The 17,660-nt window shown below is 35.4% G+C and overlaps 1 protein-coding gene and 1 pseudogene across 1 annotated transcript in view; both read left to right on the forward strand.

Annotated features, from left to right (window-relative positions):
- Positions 1–17,660, forward strand: part of DIAPH2 (diaphanous related formin 2) — a 913,509-nt gene that overhangs the window by 350,289 nt on the left and 545,560 nt on the right. The gene's annotated exons all lie outside the window — the stretch shown is intronic.
- Positions 10,741–11,827, forward strand: LOC125118944 (uncharacterized; annotated as a pseudogene).

Genomic DNA, 17,660 nt, shown 5'->3' on the forward strand with positions numbered 1-17,660 from the left:
AGAAAAGAGTTAAAATCCGTTAGGAACGTTAAATATTGAGGCGCTTCACATTTAAATTGTGCTTATTTTCTGAAATAAGATAATAGCATTGGCGAGCAGAAATATTCCAGATCTCATAAACTGAGTCAGTTGCATTAGAGTGCTAGTAAATGTCTTTTTGAAAGGTCATCTCCATTAGTTCCTCTGCTGCTGTACTTGAGGTTTTTTTCCCTCTCTTTTTCTCTTTTCTTTTTACAATGACCACAGGTATACCATAATTTACTTTTAACCAAATAGAGAACTTTATGAATTATTTAAAGCCTCTGTATTTAAGCAAAATAAAGTAATAGAGAATGTCTAAGTAGTAAAACAACATAGATAAGCACATTCTTCAAAGATGTTTGAAAGAGAAGAGTTGGAAAATAAAAGTCACTATCATAAGGATTAGCAAATTCTCTCAGGGTCAGATATTTTGTGACACATATGAGTAATTTATTTTAATTATTTGTGGATCAAGGTAACTTTTTAAATTCTTAAAAAATTTATAAATATAAATCCATATCTTAATGATTATGAAGTTTTTTGATTAACCACTAGGGCCCCTAAGAGAAAGATTTAAAGGGCCAAACTTATTTAACTTGCTCTTTTGATGATAATTCTTCATATTTATATATAAGTTTTAATTATCATGAAGACAACTGCTCTACCAGTTGGAACTATCTTTCAGCTGGAAATGTCTTAAGTCAGTATCTTATATCTTACTATTGAAGGTTATTCATAATTTAACAGGTATTTCAAATATAAATTAGACAAATGCTGCAGTTATTAAAATTTGGTAGTTTTTATAGAGTAGGCATTTTTAATGTATGCCTTTCTTAGACCATAATACTGTTTTATAAATTAAACTTAATGGCAAATATTTTATTATTGCTAGCAGTGAAAAGTAAAAAAAGTACAGGTATTGCCAGATAGCATTTGGTCAGAGTTGTTTGTGTATAGAAATTCTATTTGAAAAGTCAATGAAAAAGAGAATATTGTTATTCCACTCAGCATTGCAGTCCACTTTTATTATTGATATATAGATAATCAACAATTTCAAATATATTCTGAGTAGAAACACATGCATGATAGAGATTGGTCTTTTAAGCAATCCATATGGTATATACAGAACATGGTTTTTTTAAATGTTGTTAGCCTAAGGTTCCAAAAAATAGGAAAGTAAAAATCAATGTGGAACTGTCAAGTCTGCAAAACATCTTACCTTGGGATTGTACAGAACTGGTTCTGAAAGAAAAGTCAAAAGCTTCATCCTCCAGCAATGTTCTTTCATAACGTAGGACTAGAAAAAAGATAGAAATCAAACCACCGCCATGTAACGATTTAAAAATTAATCCATATTTGAGACCCCTGCACCACTGTGTTATTTTAACATAACCTCTTTCTGTCACTTAAAAAGAACTAGATTCAGAACATTATAGTTCAGACCAGAATGTATTACTATTGTAACTACTGAACACTCTCTGGTACCTAATTTTTAAAAAGGGTTTGTGTGTGTGTGTGTGTGTGTGTGTGTGTGTGTGTGTATGGCCTGGATATCCAGTAATCTAGGAAAAGTCCCTATGTAACAGTGAGCCTGGTATTTTTCTAGACATTGTTGGTCTCAGAGGTCCCCATTAAAAAGAATAAGGATTGCTACTCCTCAGACCTTGTCAGATACTGGGCATATTACCTGCATGCACAATGGAGGCATCAAGGGTAGCAGTCTAGCTTTGTGATAACCTTGTTTATATACTCACAGACCCTATCGACTACTGTATGCATTATTTCTACAACACTACCAGAGAATTGCTTGTAAGATTTTGTTGAGAAATACACAGGAGGAAGGACTCATAGGTCTTGGATTCTGCAGTGCATCAGGCACAGTGATGCAGTGCTCAAATGAACTATAGCAGATTTAATGAGCAATCCAGGACAGAGACACGTGTACTGGACACACCAGGGAAAGAGATTATGTGTACAGGGACTAATTAGCATGAAATATGAATACATTCATATAAGTAGTCTTGATCTATGGGACTCCTTCATTATTGGGAATGATTTTTGCACCAAATTAATGAAGAGAAATTCGGGAGTTATGCTGTATAAAGAATTTTTTTTTTTCTTTAAGTTTGGTTTTTAACAATTTGAGTATGATGTGCCTAGGATTTTTTTTTTTTTTTTTGGCTTTTTGCTATTTCTTTGGGCCGCTCCTGCGGCATATGGAGGTTCCCAGGCTATGGGTCGAATTGGAGCTGTAGCTGCCAGCCTACGCCAGAGCCACAGCAACGCGGGATCCGAGCCGCGTCTGCAACCTACACCACAGCTCACGGCAGCGCAGGATCGTTAACCCTGAGCAAGGTCAGGGACCGAACCCGCAACCTCATGGTTCCTAGTCGGATTCGTTAACCACTGCGCCACGACGGGAACTCCTGTATAAAGAATTTTAAAATAGTATTTTAACTTTTTGGTTCTGCATAGTCTCAGTTTCTGGAGGAAAAAAAAAGATAATGCATATGTGAAATAGTATGATCAAATGAAATGGACCCGTTTTCTTCAAAGTCTCAAATACACAAGGTGGGAAATAGTAGCTATCCTTCATAGAACCAATTAAGTTAGTTAATGACTAGTTTGATAGAGATGCAGTAGATATTATCATTTTGACATTTTAAATAAGGTGATCTAGTCACATTATATTCCAGAATATGTGTCTCTAGCCAGAGAGTTGAAAGTCTTGGATTCAGTTCTTTGGGGACGCTATGATATCTTTGCCAAAGAAATCATCAGTGTAGATGAAGGATTTAGAGAGAGAATGGAATTAATTTAAGTTTGTTTAAGGCTCATTGGGAGGGGAACCAAAGAAATGGTAGGAGGAACAATATTCAAAAACAGATTTGGAGTTCCCTGGCGGCTCAGTGGGTTAAGTATTTGGTGTTTCACAGCAGCACCTGGGTTGCTACCCTGGCACAGGTTCAATCCCTGGCCCAGGAACTTCCACATGCTGTGAGTGCTGCCCAAAGAAAAAGGAAAAAAAAAAGTTTAACTCCAGTGGAAAAATATCTGCGACTATAATATCCATTTGAAAACTAGACATTTCATCCAATATAAATACTATTTTTATTCTTAATTTAAGTTTTGCAGTTTAGCATAGGACCACCTAGAATTTAAAACTACTTTTGATAACTGTTAATCTAAATTTAAGCAATTATTTTCACCATTCCCACCCCATTCAGAAAAGTTAAACATTATATTACTTAGTTAAACGTATGGCTAGATTTTATATAAAATACACAATTAATGTTATATTTTATTTTATATTTGACCACAGTAGCATTTTTCATGTGCTGTCTGTTTGTGAACATCTTAGAAACTGCTACAGAAGATAATATTCTGGACGAAAAGTCAGTGTTTTTGAGATGTGAAATTAGAACAAACCAAGGTAAAATAATCTCTATATTTACACTATAGAGTTCTTCTAAGAAGCAGATTATTAGCATGTAGGATCATGGTGCTATGTGCCATTTAGTGGAAAAACAGGCTCTCTTTAGTGCTTATAGTGTTCAGTGGTCTCATGGTACACTTTCATATGTACTCATTGGGTACAACTGGAGCAGGGGATTAGTATGGTTGGTGATGGAAATAGAATCGGAATAGTAACAAATTCAGAAATAATGATCATTCTGTCTGTCCCAGTTTTGAACAAGTCAAAAAGCACATGTTTTTGTTTGTTTGTTTGTTTTTTTGTTTTTTCGTCCTTAAGGCATTTTTGAGTAGAGTTGACTGACAAAAACCGGATCATGCGTCAGACTAATTCTTTCTATAACTGCTCTTTACTTTGTGGGAACATATTTAACTTTAGGGATATTACTTGGGAGTATGCAGTACATACACGGCAATCATCAGAATAGCAGTGGATACTTGCTGAGTGTTGAGCGTTTAGATTGTTCTACATGATATGCTAGATGAGTTTACCCAAGACTCCTCGTTTAGTACTAGCAGATCCCTTGTGAGTTAAAGGAACTGTTTTTTAACCTCAAAATGGCACTTGAAGGACTTCCCGTATGGCTCACAACATAACTACTCGGCATTGCTTCTACAGTGGCTGTGGCTGGACCCCTAGCCTGGGAACTTCCATATACCACAGGTGCGGCCACTTGTTTTGCACTCCCGCTCGCCTCCTGGGCCCGGCCTTGGCCCTTAAAGAAGAAAAAAAAATTGCACTTGAAGAAGCAGAAATTTATAGAGCTAACCATTTTTCTTGAAGTCACACAACTTATAAATGTAGATCCAAAATTCAGTTGTTTAATCCAATTAAATACAATTGAATTACCTAGTTAAACACTGAGATGAATGAAAATTTCTCTTGAACCAACTTTTTGATTTAGCTGGGCAATAGATGACTGCATTCCATCTTCTGTGTATTGTACTGAAATACTGCTGCTAGAAAATCATACTAGACTTTCTGCTGCTTAGATCTCAGGGATACATGTATTCCCCTGTACTTCTCCATGTACCTTTTGCTCTTGCAAATGCTTGTAATTTGGCCTATTTTGTCTTGACACTGTAGTTGCTACAACATAGTATCTATTTCCCCCAAGGGCTACCTTGGGTGCTGTTTTAATGTTCTATTTCATGTCCATTTCTGGTATGTATGTTCATTTTATACCATTTAGAAAGTATAGAAGAGACTTTTAAAAACTATCTCTTAAATTTGTCACCTAATTGTGATAGCCACTCTTACCATTTTGTTATATATTCTTTCAGTGATAATTTCTCTATGTTCTTTTTAAATCTGTTTTATATACTGTTTAATCAAATAGTATTTTACTGTATTTATAATATATACTGTATTCTGCTTTTTGAATATAATGTATTCTTGGGACATAAACAGTAATATTTTACAGGTAAATGATTTTTTTTTTTTTCTTTTTAGGGCTGTACCACGGCATATGGACATTCCCAGGCTAGGGGTTGAATTGGAGCTGCAGCCGCTGGCCTATACCACAGGCGCAGCAAGGCCAGATCCGAGCCGCATCTGCGACCTGCACAACTCAGGGCAATGGTGGATCCTTAACCCACTGAATGAGGCCAGGGATCAAGCCTGTGTCCTCATGGATGCTATCAGATTAGCTTCTGCTGAGCCACCATGGGAACTCCCAAATAAATGATTTTAATGGCTGTATGAAACTCCCTTGTAAGGGTATACCATGACTTATTTAACACTTCCCCTGTTGTTCAATATTTAGGTCATTTCCAATTATTTGATCTTAATATGCCACATGGAATAGTCTTATATATATTAATCTTTTTATTAATCTCATTGAAATTACTAAAAAAAAGTGTGTTATGAGTTATTTTAAACTCTTATTATGTATTGCTAAATTGTTTCTAAAAAGGCTGTTTACATTTACATTCCTGCTAGCCATAAATGAGTGGTAGTCATTTTGAACCACACCAACACTGAGTATCATAATTAAAAAATAAATCGCCAAATTGGTGAGGGGATTGTTTTTATTTCCTACCAATTTGGTTAAACAGTTTTATTGAGCACATGTGTTTTTTGTCCATTATTCATATTTTTTACTCAGTTTTCTATTATAGACATAGTATTTTTCTTATTTCTTTAAAGATCATGTTGTATGTTTATATTAACCCTTTGTCACCTTTGTTGCATTTGCAGTTTTTCCCCCAAAGTTTTCATTTCCATTCTAATTTTGTTTGGAAGTTTTTTTAGAAAGAAGTGAAGTTTTTTGTTTGTTTGTTTTCATGGAAAGTTGGTGGAACCATTTAAACTAGAATTTCCCTTATAGGTAGAAAAGTTTTCCTTTAGTTACTCTAGGGAAACAAGAGAGTTTAATAATTATAATATAGACTCAAGAGAAGTTATTCAAGTAGTGCTATTCATTATTGCTGGCTTCCATTCAAATGAAGCTAGCTTTGTTATTTTCACATTCCCCTTCCTGAGTCGTCATCTGTGACAGTCTCTTGGCAGGATTTCAATCCACTTCTATCTTTTATATTTGTGGTTGGAGCTGAGCCAGCTTCTCCTGCTCTCTAGGAGGATTTCCCTGTCACTGTACATGTATTGGTTTGGAGCTGTTGTACTGGTGGAACAATACATTCATATGTATAGAACATCTGAGTTTTCCAAGACTCAAGTGGATCCTATCTGTGTCATCAAATGAAAGCGTATTCAGTCTGAAAGCGACCTTCAGGATCATGGTCTAAAAATTGCACCCTCCAGATGAGTCAAATCCAGAGACACCAATTTTGCTTTCTTTCTCAGGCACACAGACTTTATTGAAAAACAATGACCTTGGTTGAGTCCCCAATAGCCATATTCTGTTGTAGAGACTTTGTTGGTATTAATGTCATTACACATTTACTTTGAACTTTATATATGGGAGTATAACATTTTCTTAATCTAATATCATCCTGGCTACTATAGTGCATGATTTGCTCTCATCACAAACTCTGTGAGATGAAACTTGACAAATAACCTAGCCATTTGCAGGTTTTTCCCAGAATGTGTTGTCTGTGGTGGTATTCTATCTATGGCATTATTATGAAAAGCATTTATCAAACACATGTATGTGTTTGTTAACATAGTGAGATAAAAGAAACTGTTTTTCACAGTTTACATAACTTAAACATATCTCAGTCAATTTGAGTGCTACTTAAGGTATAGGTCTCACAGCAGTTTGGGCTAGCTATCATTTCCCAGCTTAAGATGTAGATTTTGTAGGCTAGAAATGTGGGGCCCTCGGATGAAATATATCACTTCCTCCTGACCTGACAGGACTGTGGCTCACATAATCAGATGTCGGGGCTTTGAACAAGCCTGCCTCTGGATGGTTTATCTTTTCCAACGATTTGAGACTTGTGCTTGCATTGAAAGTACTTTGAATTTCATGTGTATCTCAGCTTTATTAGTTTCTATTTGTGTTGTTTTGAAGGGTTTTCATTTTAATATGTAGATTGACACATTTTGATACATGTTGCTCCTGGCGCTTTTGCAGTGCTACATTTTAGAAATCAAAATAATAAATAATACATATAGTGTTCATTGTTTTTCTCTTGGTAGTCTTTCTTTTGATGACTATAACCTTGCGTGGGAAGTATTACGGACACATCTTTCGTTTTCTTTTTTTCTCCTTGATTTTTTTTCTTTTTCCTGTTTTAATAATGATGATGATGATGATGATGTCAGCTTTTCAGACAGGCCTGGCATTTCCTAACTTGAATATATACTGTTCATTTTTAAAAATAGACTTTCTCTTTGGAGCAGTCTTAGGCTTACAAAAAATTTAAGCAAAAAGTTCAGAATTCTTGTATGCCCCTTCTTTCAAACCACAGAATTTCCTTTAACAACTTGCATTGATGAGGCACATTGGTCTTAATTGGTGAACCAATACTGATATATTATTATTAACTAAAGTCTATAATTTACATCAGGGTTCGCTCTTTGTGTTGTACATTTTATAAGTTTTGACAAATACATAATACCCTGTATATCATATACTGATATTTAAGTCATCCTTTGATGATAGTGTAGTCACCTCTTCTTTGGTTTACTTATCCATTCACTCACTCATTTCAATCATACCTTTCTCTAGTAACTATTTACTGAATGCTTTCTGTGTTAAGACACTGACTGCAGGAAGTTGCCAACCTATGCAACAACACAGTGGTGAAATGAGATAACATGAGAAAAGGCTTTAAAAGGGAAAACCCTTTGCTGACCAAATGGTATAATAACTGATTACTGATTTTAGATTTCTGCTTGTGAAGTGTTTCCCTAAATTCAAACAGGGGTGGTGTATTCCAATTATGTTTTAGACATTTATTTGCAAGGAAATGGCAAATATAGTTAAAAGATAGAAATATAGTTGAAAGAATTAACTATATTCTTTTTAATTTGTGGCCAGAATGGTGGTCCAATGTTTTAATTGATGGCCATTCTAGGCATTTTCCTGTTCATGATGGACATATCTTCATGTCTTCCTTATTAGAAATTAGTGGAAGCATTAGAAAAAGTATTTTTCTTTGGGACTAATTATTCCTTACTTCTGGAAAACTAAGTTAATGGGAAATTTTCATTTCACTTAATGAATTTCCCCCTATAAATTTCCTTCAATCAGTCTATCAATTTGTGAAAAAAAATTATAATATTTACATTCCCTTGGTGGTCAACAATGCATGCGTGGATCATTTTTGTTAGTAGAACAAACAATTCCAAATAAGTAACTAAATATTAGCAGAAATGAAGAATATAAATGTAGACTTGAGTTAATTTATCTTCTTTTCTAGTTCTATCATTCTTTTTCTCTTAATAGTTATAAGATTGTACATTGAGTAGCTGGCAATGATGGCTCCAGGCATCATAATTTCTGTTGGCGTAAATTCTTAGATAATCTGCTGACTGTTCTTCTTGCAGAGGTTCGTTGTTATTGTTCTTGCAAGAGTTTAATTGAAAACGTATGATTTGAAGTCAGGAATTCTGACTCTGCAACCAAAAGCAAATATCTTAGCTTTGCTAAGTTTCAGTTTCTTCTGAGTCATGATACTACCTTTCTCATATGGTTTTTATTGTGATTAGAGAGAAAAATGTACATGAAAAATATTGCCATTATTCACTAATAATTTGTTGTGACAGTAATGACTTTTATGTTGTAATAGACCAGATTGGACTTCTTGATCCATGAATACATTTCTAATGTTTCTTACATGAGTTGATTGAACATTGGGAGAGTTTTCTTTTCATAGCTAATGGCTGTGCTTTGGAAAAATTTCCTGTTAAATGTAGAACTATAGTCTTGTTTCTATGTAAATTGGAATCTAGTACTTTATATTCTCCCTCTCAAGCTTCTGATTTATATTTTCATTGAGTGAATATCAGACTATTGCTAATGTCATAAGATGAAATTCAGAAAATAGAGGAGTTAGTCATTGAAAATAAAGTCTAGTCAAAATTCTTTGAACTATTTTATATTTTAAAATAAGAATCCTTGGCCTTTGAGTTTTACTATCATAATAATAAGCTTCTTTTCGTTCTTGTGTAATTGTGTTTTAACCTAAATGACTGAAATCCTGTTTGTGCTTATTTCTGTTTTGTGAAGTCAATTCAACTTTGATAATCCTGTAAGAATAAAAGAAATGAAACAATTATTATCATAAGCTGGAGAAACTATCACTCATTATCATCTTGTTTGCTGCTGAAATTGACACTGAAGCAAAATTTAAGTGTGTTTATATTAAAAAACACTGCTAAAATTTGTAACTCACTGTAGTTGGTCAAAATATGTCAAATCGATTTTTCAACCAGCTGTTTTTAAGTAGGTATAAAATCTGTCAAAGATGCTTTTATTTTTTAAACAATAAAATTTGAATTTTTAAATCATACTTGTTGGGCAATGATCTATAGAATAAAATATGTGGACGTTAATTCCGAAAGTTTAAATTTATTTATTTTGATGTTTAAAATGAGATTTATTTTGTTTTAGCCGTAGTAAAGGCTGGCAAAATCAAGTGGACCTTGTTTTTGGTAATAAAGTTCATAAATATATGGCTGCAAGTGTTACTGGGATTAGAGTGTTTTTTCAAATGAGTGGATGCCTTTTTGTGAAAGTGGGCAATCTTCACCAATTTCAGCATTTCAATTTTAGAGAACCTAAAATGAGTCATTTTTCACAAACGGCTTTATCTCTTGAACTCTTTTGCTATCTTTCTTTGACAGAGAGAGGGAATTTGATGACTTTCTGAAAACTCCCTCTGCTACTTAGTCCCATAGTGTTTTAGTTCCTATAATAAAAATGGAGCAGAGAATTGAAAGGCCAAAGCAGAGGGAATTTTATAACTTGGGATGTTTTAAGTTTCATGGATTTACTTCGTATTAAATATCAGGTGTCTGTGTTAGGGGAGGTAATAGATTCTGATGTTCAATTTTTTTTTTTCTGTTGGGGAAGTCAGTTGTCCAGAATATCAGTTCCCTTCTTTATATAAAAATAGTGATATATTTTCCTTTTTCTGGAGGATAATTTTAATGGTACATTGCAGGGATTTAGTAGGAGGGAATTGTAGGCATGCTTTTAATATTTATAAAGTATTTTCAGGGCCATCCATGTTGTGTGCAGCCTGTGTTTAAATATACTACCAATAAAATAACACCACTAATACAATTGAGATATTAAAAAAAAAAAACAAAACTACTTCCCATCTAGTGAGCAGAGACTTTCTTTCCCTAATTTGCATTTAGAAAGCTCTAAATTAAAATGCTAAAAGGAAGGCAAACAATTTCAGCTGGTGCTGCTGGTATTGTAAATAAAACTTGCTTACTTGATGTAATTTTAAATAAATACTTTTGACATTAAGACATAATGCTTTCTGATCATGTAATGGTAAACCTCAGAATAATAGAAACATGTTTGAAATAGGCATAGTTTTACCACAGTGCAATATTAATTGTATGCTTCTATATCTTCAAATTAATTTGTGACATCTCTATACAGAAATAGACTTGTATAGAGAAAAATGAATAACTTGTTTGTCTACAAGAATGTTATTTCATTTGTGGACCATTATAATGGAGTTTCTGCCTGGGCATACAACAATGAAAATAAGTAATGTTGTTTTTTCTTCCAAAAATAGTTTGCTGTATAATAAGAAATTCTAACTTTAGGGGAAAAGAAAATCCACCAAATTGATAGCACATGCGTGCACACACATATACACACAGACACAAGTTTCTTTGGTTAAATATAAATCTTACATGTAACCAAACACACTCAATTCTGTCTTGTAAATGTCCTAGTATCTTCTCTTTAAAATAGCTAATTTCTACCTTTTCTCTTCTTGAACCTCTTTCATGCCCAACTTCTCAATCCCCAAAGCACACACCACACAGACACATACAGACACACAGATATACAAATACTGTGATAACCTGCCTCATAATTCTTTGGCAAATCTAGAAGCACTCAATCAAAACTCTCTTCATTTTCCCCTGTGAAATCTACCAAATTGTCCTGCATCTATATATATGCCATTTCCTGCCACTATGGATCAAAAGAGTCCTTGCTCCTGTCCACTTGGGCAGTGGTTCCCAGTCCTCAGTGATTTATCTCCTTTCACCATGCTATATTTATTTTTTTCATTGCAAATGGATCATTTTCAGCAGCATACTAACAAGCTCTAGTATCTCCTCTCTTGGAAAAAAAAAAAACAGTTTTGCCCTCATAGCCCTCTCCAACTATTACCCATGTCTCTGCTTTCCCAAGAGCAAAACCCCTTGAAAGATCTCTGTTGATACTGACTTCACATTCTCATATTACTCTTTCACTCTCCTCCAACTAAACTTTCATCCCTATCACTCCACAGAGTCTACTCTTGTCAAGATCACCAACGACCTTCAATGTTTGCTTCTTAGTGTTTTAACCTCTCAGAAGCATTTGATACAGCTGATCATTTTGTTTCTCATAGATGACATTTATACATGACTCCATAATCTTTGGGTTTCCTCCTTCTTAACTAGCCCATTCTTTTTCAGTTTGTTTTGTTCACTGTTTTCATTGTTTTTGAGATATATTTGGGGGCAGGAGTCAACAAGACTTGCACGTGAATTGGATATATGGTATAAAAGACAGAAGAATCAAGAAAGACTCCTAATTGTTTGGCCCAAGCAATGGGATAATGGTGCCATTTATTGAGAAGGGGAAGACTTGGGTAGTGGTAGAGTCAGGGTTAGGAATAAATAATTTTGCTTTGGCCATGGTGTGTTTGAGATACCTTCTAGATAGAGATCAAAGTGACGATGTCAGTTAGTAGTTGGATTTGAGTCTGGATTAATTGTAGCTAAAGATATTAATTTGAGATCATTGTCACATAGATGGTATTAAAATAGTGTGTCTGCATGAAATTACTTTGTATGGGAGTTCCTGTTGTGGCTCAGTGGTAACAAACCTGACTAGTATATGTGAGGACCCTGGTTTGATCCCTGGCCTTGCTCAGTGGGTTAAAGGATCTGGCGTTGCTGTGAACTGTGGTATAGGTCACAGATGCAGCTTGGAACTTGCATTGCTGTGGCTGTGCTGTAGGCTGGCAGCTGCAATTCCGATTCAACCCGTAGCCTAGGAACTTCCATATGCTGCGGGTACAGCCCTAAAAAGACAAGACAAGAGAAAAAAAAAAAGGAAATCATTTTGTGCAAGTGTGTACATGGAGAAGAGAAGGAAGTATGGGGACAAAGCTCTGGTATATTCTATCAGAGATCGGAGAAAGAAGGAGATTCAGCGAAACAAATTGAGGAAAGTATGGCCAGAACAAAGTGGAATAATGTGGTGTCAGAGAACCAACATAAGAAAATGTTCTAAGAAAGAAGATATGATCTGACAGATGAGGGAGAAGGACTACGAAATATCCATTGAGTTGACAACTTTGAGGTCATTGATGTCCTTAGGAAGTTTCAGAATAAAGTTTGACCTAGATGCTATGTTGGAGTGAGTTAAAGAGTGAAATAGGTGTGGGGGGTGTATGCACTGTGGCTCAATAACTCTTGAAAAGTGCGGTTCTGGAAGAGCACAGAGAAGGTGGTATCTGCAGGTGGTATGTTATTAGGCGATTTAATTTTTTTGTTAAGATAGGAAATGCTATAGCATCTTTGAATGCCGATAAGAATAACAGAGTTGGGAAGGAAGGGTTGAAAATGTAGGAGAGATAAAATAAAAATGAAAAAACTGAGAAAGAAGGAGGGCTAGATCCATATGTAGAAAAATTTACTTTTGATAAGAGGATCCTTTTCTCCTTTAAAATAGGAAAGAAGCAAATGGTGTCAGTGCAGGTCTATTTGCTGGTGGCATGATTGGGGTATTTCCATTCTATTAGGGTTTCTATTTGCTCATAAATTAGTCATCAGGATTATTACCTAACAGTTTAGAAACAGTGTGAGTTGATTTGATGAGGAGTAGGTCATTTGAAAAAATTTGAAATAATTCTTGGCAAGGAGGTGCCATCATTGCTGGGCAATATTAAGTATGTATTTGAAACTGGTGATTATTACTTTAGAGTGATATGACTTTTCTCGGTTGTATCATTTTTGCAGAAATAATCAGCTGTGCAAATGCAGGCCTAAGAAATACAGTAGAAACATTAAGAGGCAAGTGTGTTGGGTATGGTATGTTAGACAGTGATTACTAATGCCAAGTAATACATTTATTTGGCCTCGGAATTTAAACTAGAAAGGGAGAAAAGTGAGGACAGGAGAGGAGTGATGGATAGTGGGTCAAAGGACTGGTGATCTCAATGACACTTAGAGATTGATTCAGCAGGGTTACTCAATCGATAAAGCTGGAACTGTGGGTGAAAAGGTGATCAGATATTGTGATTGAATTGGGATTTAGGAGGTTAGATTATTTTTGGTGACCACAGTGTGACCATGAGGTTGAATGGCTTTGGTGGAATTCAGTGAAAGAGATGAAGAAGCACAAGAAGGTGAAAGACTAGATAGGCTTTTGGATCTGGCTGATAAAGTCAGTGAAAACAACAGATTTTAGGGTAGACAAAAAGACGATGTCAGTTGCTAAAGTCCTCAGTAAATGAAAGGCAGTGACCACGAGATCTGAAAATAATAGAAAAAAACAGTGTTGCTGCATTATGCTAGCTACTACCTATTTATCTCACAAGGATAGTATGTAAATTAAATATTGGCAAACCAATTACCCTATAAACCAATGATTAAATGAAGGTCACTTCATGCATTGTTAGAGGTAGCCCAATGAAAATGAATTCCATTGTGTTTATCTCGTTCGGAGGGTACATTTAATGAGGAGAGTTTAAGTGGAACGACGTTAATGATGACTGGCTATGATTACAATGAATTTGTCAAGCTTAGTTTGATCAGTTATGTTTACATATTCTCCTTTATCTAAGAAAGCATGTTGTAAAGGAAAGAAGTATGTAATTAGAAATGATTTTAAAATAATATATGACAGTCTTCACCATTTAAGTGATAAAATATACTTTAACTCTGTTTCATAGGACTGGAGTATAAGGGATTGATATGGAACAGCTCAGATTGTTCATGTTAGCCAAGAATACATCTTGGAAAGTAACAAGGCTCAAGAGGAGTTCCTAGTTAAAACACTAAAACGTTTTGGTTCTCTGTGGCTGTGTGACCTCAGTTCCATACAGAGAAACATTAGGGAGTTGTATTAGGATATTTTTAAAGGATCCTCTGATTCTGTACTATGATTCTAAAAAAATTAATTTGAAATGTTTCTTTGAAAATTGTATCTTAACTTTGAGTGTAGACAAATATAAATATATGCTATGTATATTTGTAACCCCTTGATATAAGATTCCAAGCTATTGGTGATTATGTGATTTAATGCTTCTGATATTCTTCTTATTCTGTAATATCATTTAAATAGGCATTCAATAATTTTCTTTAAAATAAGACCAGGGAAACAGCATAACATTAAACTAAGAACCTCTAAGAAAAGATGAGTTATATTTTAAGGGTTTTTTTATTTTTTATTTTTTTATAAGGCTACACACGCAGCATATGAAAGTTCCCAGTCTGGGGATTGAATCGGAGCTACAGCTGCTGGTCTACACCACAGCTACAGGAATGCCAGATTCGAGCCTCGTCTGCGACCTGCACCTCAGCTCATGGCAACACTGGATCCTTAACCCACTGAACCAGGCCAGGGATTGCACCCACATCCTCATGGGTACTAGTCAGGTTCGTTACCTCTGAGCCACAACAAGAACTCCTATTTTAAATTTTTACTTGGAGGAGTTCCCATGGTGGCGCAGTGGTTAACGAATCCGACTAGGAACCATGAGGTTGCGGGTTCAGTCCCTGCCCTTGCTCAGTGGGTTAATGATCCAGCGTTGCCGTGAGCTGTGGTGTAGGTTGCAGACGCGGCTCGGATCCCGTGTTGCTGTGGCTCTGGCGTAGGCCAGCAGCTACAGCTCCGATTTGACCCCTAGCCTGGGAACCTCCATATGCCGCGGGAGCGGCCCAAGAAATAGCAAAAAGACAAAAAACAAACAAAAAATTTTACTTGGAAATCATTTCAAACTTACAGAAATTTTAAGAATAAGAATATAACAAAGAACACTTGTTTATATCTTTTACTCAGAGTCACCTACTATTGATACCATTTCCACTCTGCCCTGTCCCTGCTCCCATTAACCTTTGTCTCGTTCCATCTCACTTCCTACCTCAGACCTATCACCAGCTCCACCTCCACCTCCATTGCTTCTCCAGCTTCCTTGAATCTGTAATGTTTTCAACAGCCATTCTTGGCTTTTATAACACTGATATTTTTTTTAAGGGCCACAGTTGCAACATATCGAAGTTCCTGGTCTAGGGACTGAATCGGAGCTGCAGCTGCCATCCTGCAACACAGCCACTGCAATACCAAGTCCGATCCATATCTATGAACTTCACTGCAGCTCGCAGCAACACCGTATCCTTAACCCACTATGCGAGGCCAGGGATTGAACCTGCATCCTCATGGATACAAGTTGTGGTTTGTTTCTACTGAGCCACAATAGGAATGCCACATTGACTTTTTTTTTTTTTTGTCTTTGTTGTTGTTGTTGTTGTTATTTCTTGGGCCGCTCCCGCGGCATATGGAGGTTCCCAGGCTAGGGGTTGAATCGGAGCTGTAGCCACCGGCCTACGCCAGAGCCACAGCAACGCGGGATCCGAGCCGCGTCTGCAACCTACACCACAGCTCACGGCAATGCCGGATCGTTAACCCACTGAGCAAGGGCAGGGATCGAACCCACAACCTCCTGGTTCCTAGTCAGATTCGTTAACCACTGCGCCACGACGGGAACTCCCACATTGACATTTTTTGAACAATATAAATCTACTTTTCCTTAATAGGATGTTTTTCATCTTATTTATATCGAGTGTTTCCTCATGATTAGATTTGGGATATGAATTCTTGGCCAGAATTATACAGAGGTCTTGCTATATCGGTATCATGTCTAGAGGCACACAATATCTGGTTGACTCTCATGGCTGATGTTAATTTTGATCACTTGGTTGAGGTATGCTATGCTTTCTGTAATGTGTAATTACTATTTTCCCCTTGAAATTAATAAGCAGTCTGTAGAGAGACATTTTAAGACCCTGCAAATATCCTACTCCTCATCAAAATGTTCCCTTAGGTTTTCTGATATTTGTCACAATGGTTGTAAAATGAAAGATTTTCCAACTCCAATACTCCCTCCATGCAGTTGGTAATCAACATTCTACTGTAAGACCTATCCTTTCTCATCTCAATTGATCAGTCTATTGATCAATCTATTTAATAATTGATTTGTTATCACTATGAATTTATAAAATAAGATTTATAAATTCTTTTTTTGCAGTGGTTTATAATTCATTACTGTACTGAATTATTTTGGTGCTCAAATTTTCTCAGATTTGGTCAGAGAGAGAGCCTCCTTATGCTATCCTTTTGACATACCTGACCTCTGCCTTCTTTTAGCACTACCTTACTTTTTGATATGAAGATATTTTAGTTTCATCTTGTACCTACTCATCCATAGCCTTAGAATATGCTATTTATCTAAGGAATCTGGTTCCTTTTAGTGGGGAATTGTATGACAGAGCAATACGTAGATGCTAGGTGTGGAATGAAAAAAAAAAAGAACAATTTCATTTTAACAGAGTGCATTGCATTAAAAAATGAAGTTAGAAGAGAGTGGGATGGACTGGGAGTTTGGGTTAGTAGATGCAAACTATTACATTTAGAATGGATAAGCAGTGAGGTCCTACTGTATAGCACAGGGAACTATACCCAATCTCTTGGGATAGACCAGGATGGAAGATAATACAAGAAAAGGAATATGTGTGTGTGTGTGTCTGTGTGTATGTATATATATATATGAATGACTGGGCCACTTTGCTGTACAGCAGAAATTGGCACATTGTAAATCAACTATAATTTAAAAAACTAAAAAATGTAGTTAGAATATGACATTTTTAGCTAAGTTATTGGGTTTTACTTTTATATATGTCCCACTGGTGTGATAGAGGTATTAAATCATCTCAAACCCATATGTGGTAGCTTAATTAATTTTAATTTTTAAAATAATAATGTGTAAGGTAAGGAAGTAGCAAGTACCTAACTGCCCCAACATGAAGAAAATACTGCTAACTTTTGTAATTGATGTACATTAATACTTGATTCGAGTTGCTTTGATAACTTGTAAAATAAAAAATTGAAATATCTAACAATTTTACAAGAGATTTTAGTGAGAAAATATAAATTGTTTCCACCTCAGAAAGTTTCAGTTAAGCAATTACTTTAATAATGCTCTACGGAGTACTATAGATGAACAAAATTTTCTTGAATTTATATTTTCAACCTAAAAAAATCTACCAGGTTATGGGGTTTAGTAGAGTTTGCTCTATGTATAAATAGCTCTTTGATTTTTCTGAGTATATCTTATTGTAGTTGGGAAATAACAGTTGATGAAACAAACTCCTACATATTCAATTAATTTAATACAATTCAAAATTCAATTCGAAACTCCTACATTCAGTGTTTTATTTTCCGAAATCACCCTGTTTATTTGAGTTCCTTTCCTCCTCCTAAGCATATACATTTTTCTCTTTCTTTAGT

This window comes from Phacochoerus africanus, chromosome X, assembly GCF_016906955.1.
Source record: "Phacochoerus africanus isolate WHEZ1 chromosome X, ROS_Pafr_v1, whole genome shotgun sequence".
In the NCBI taxonomy this organism is placed as follows: Eukaryota; Metazoa; Chordata; class Mammalia; order Artiodactyla; family Suidae; genus Phacochoerus; species Phacochoerus africanus.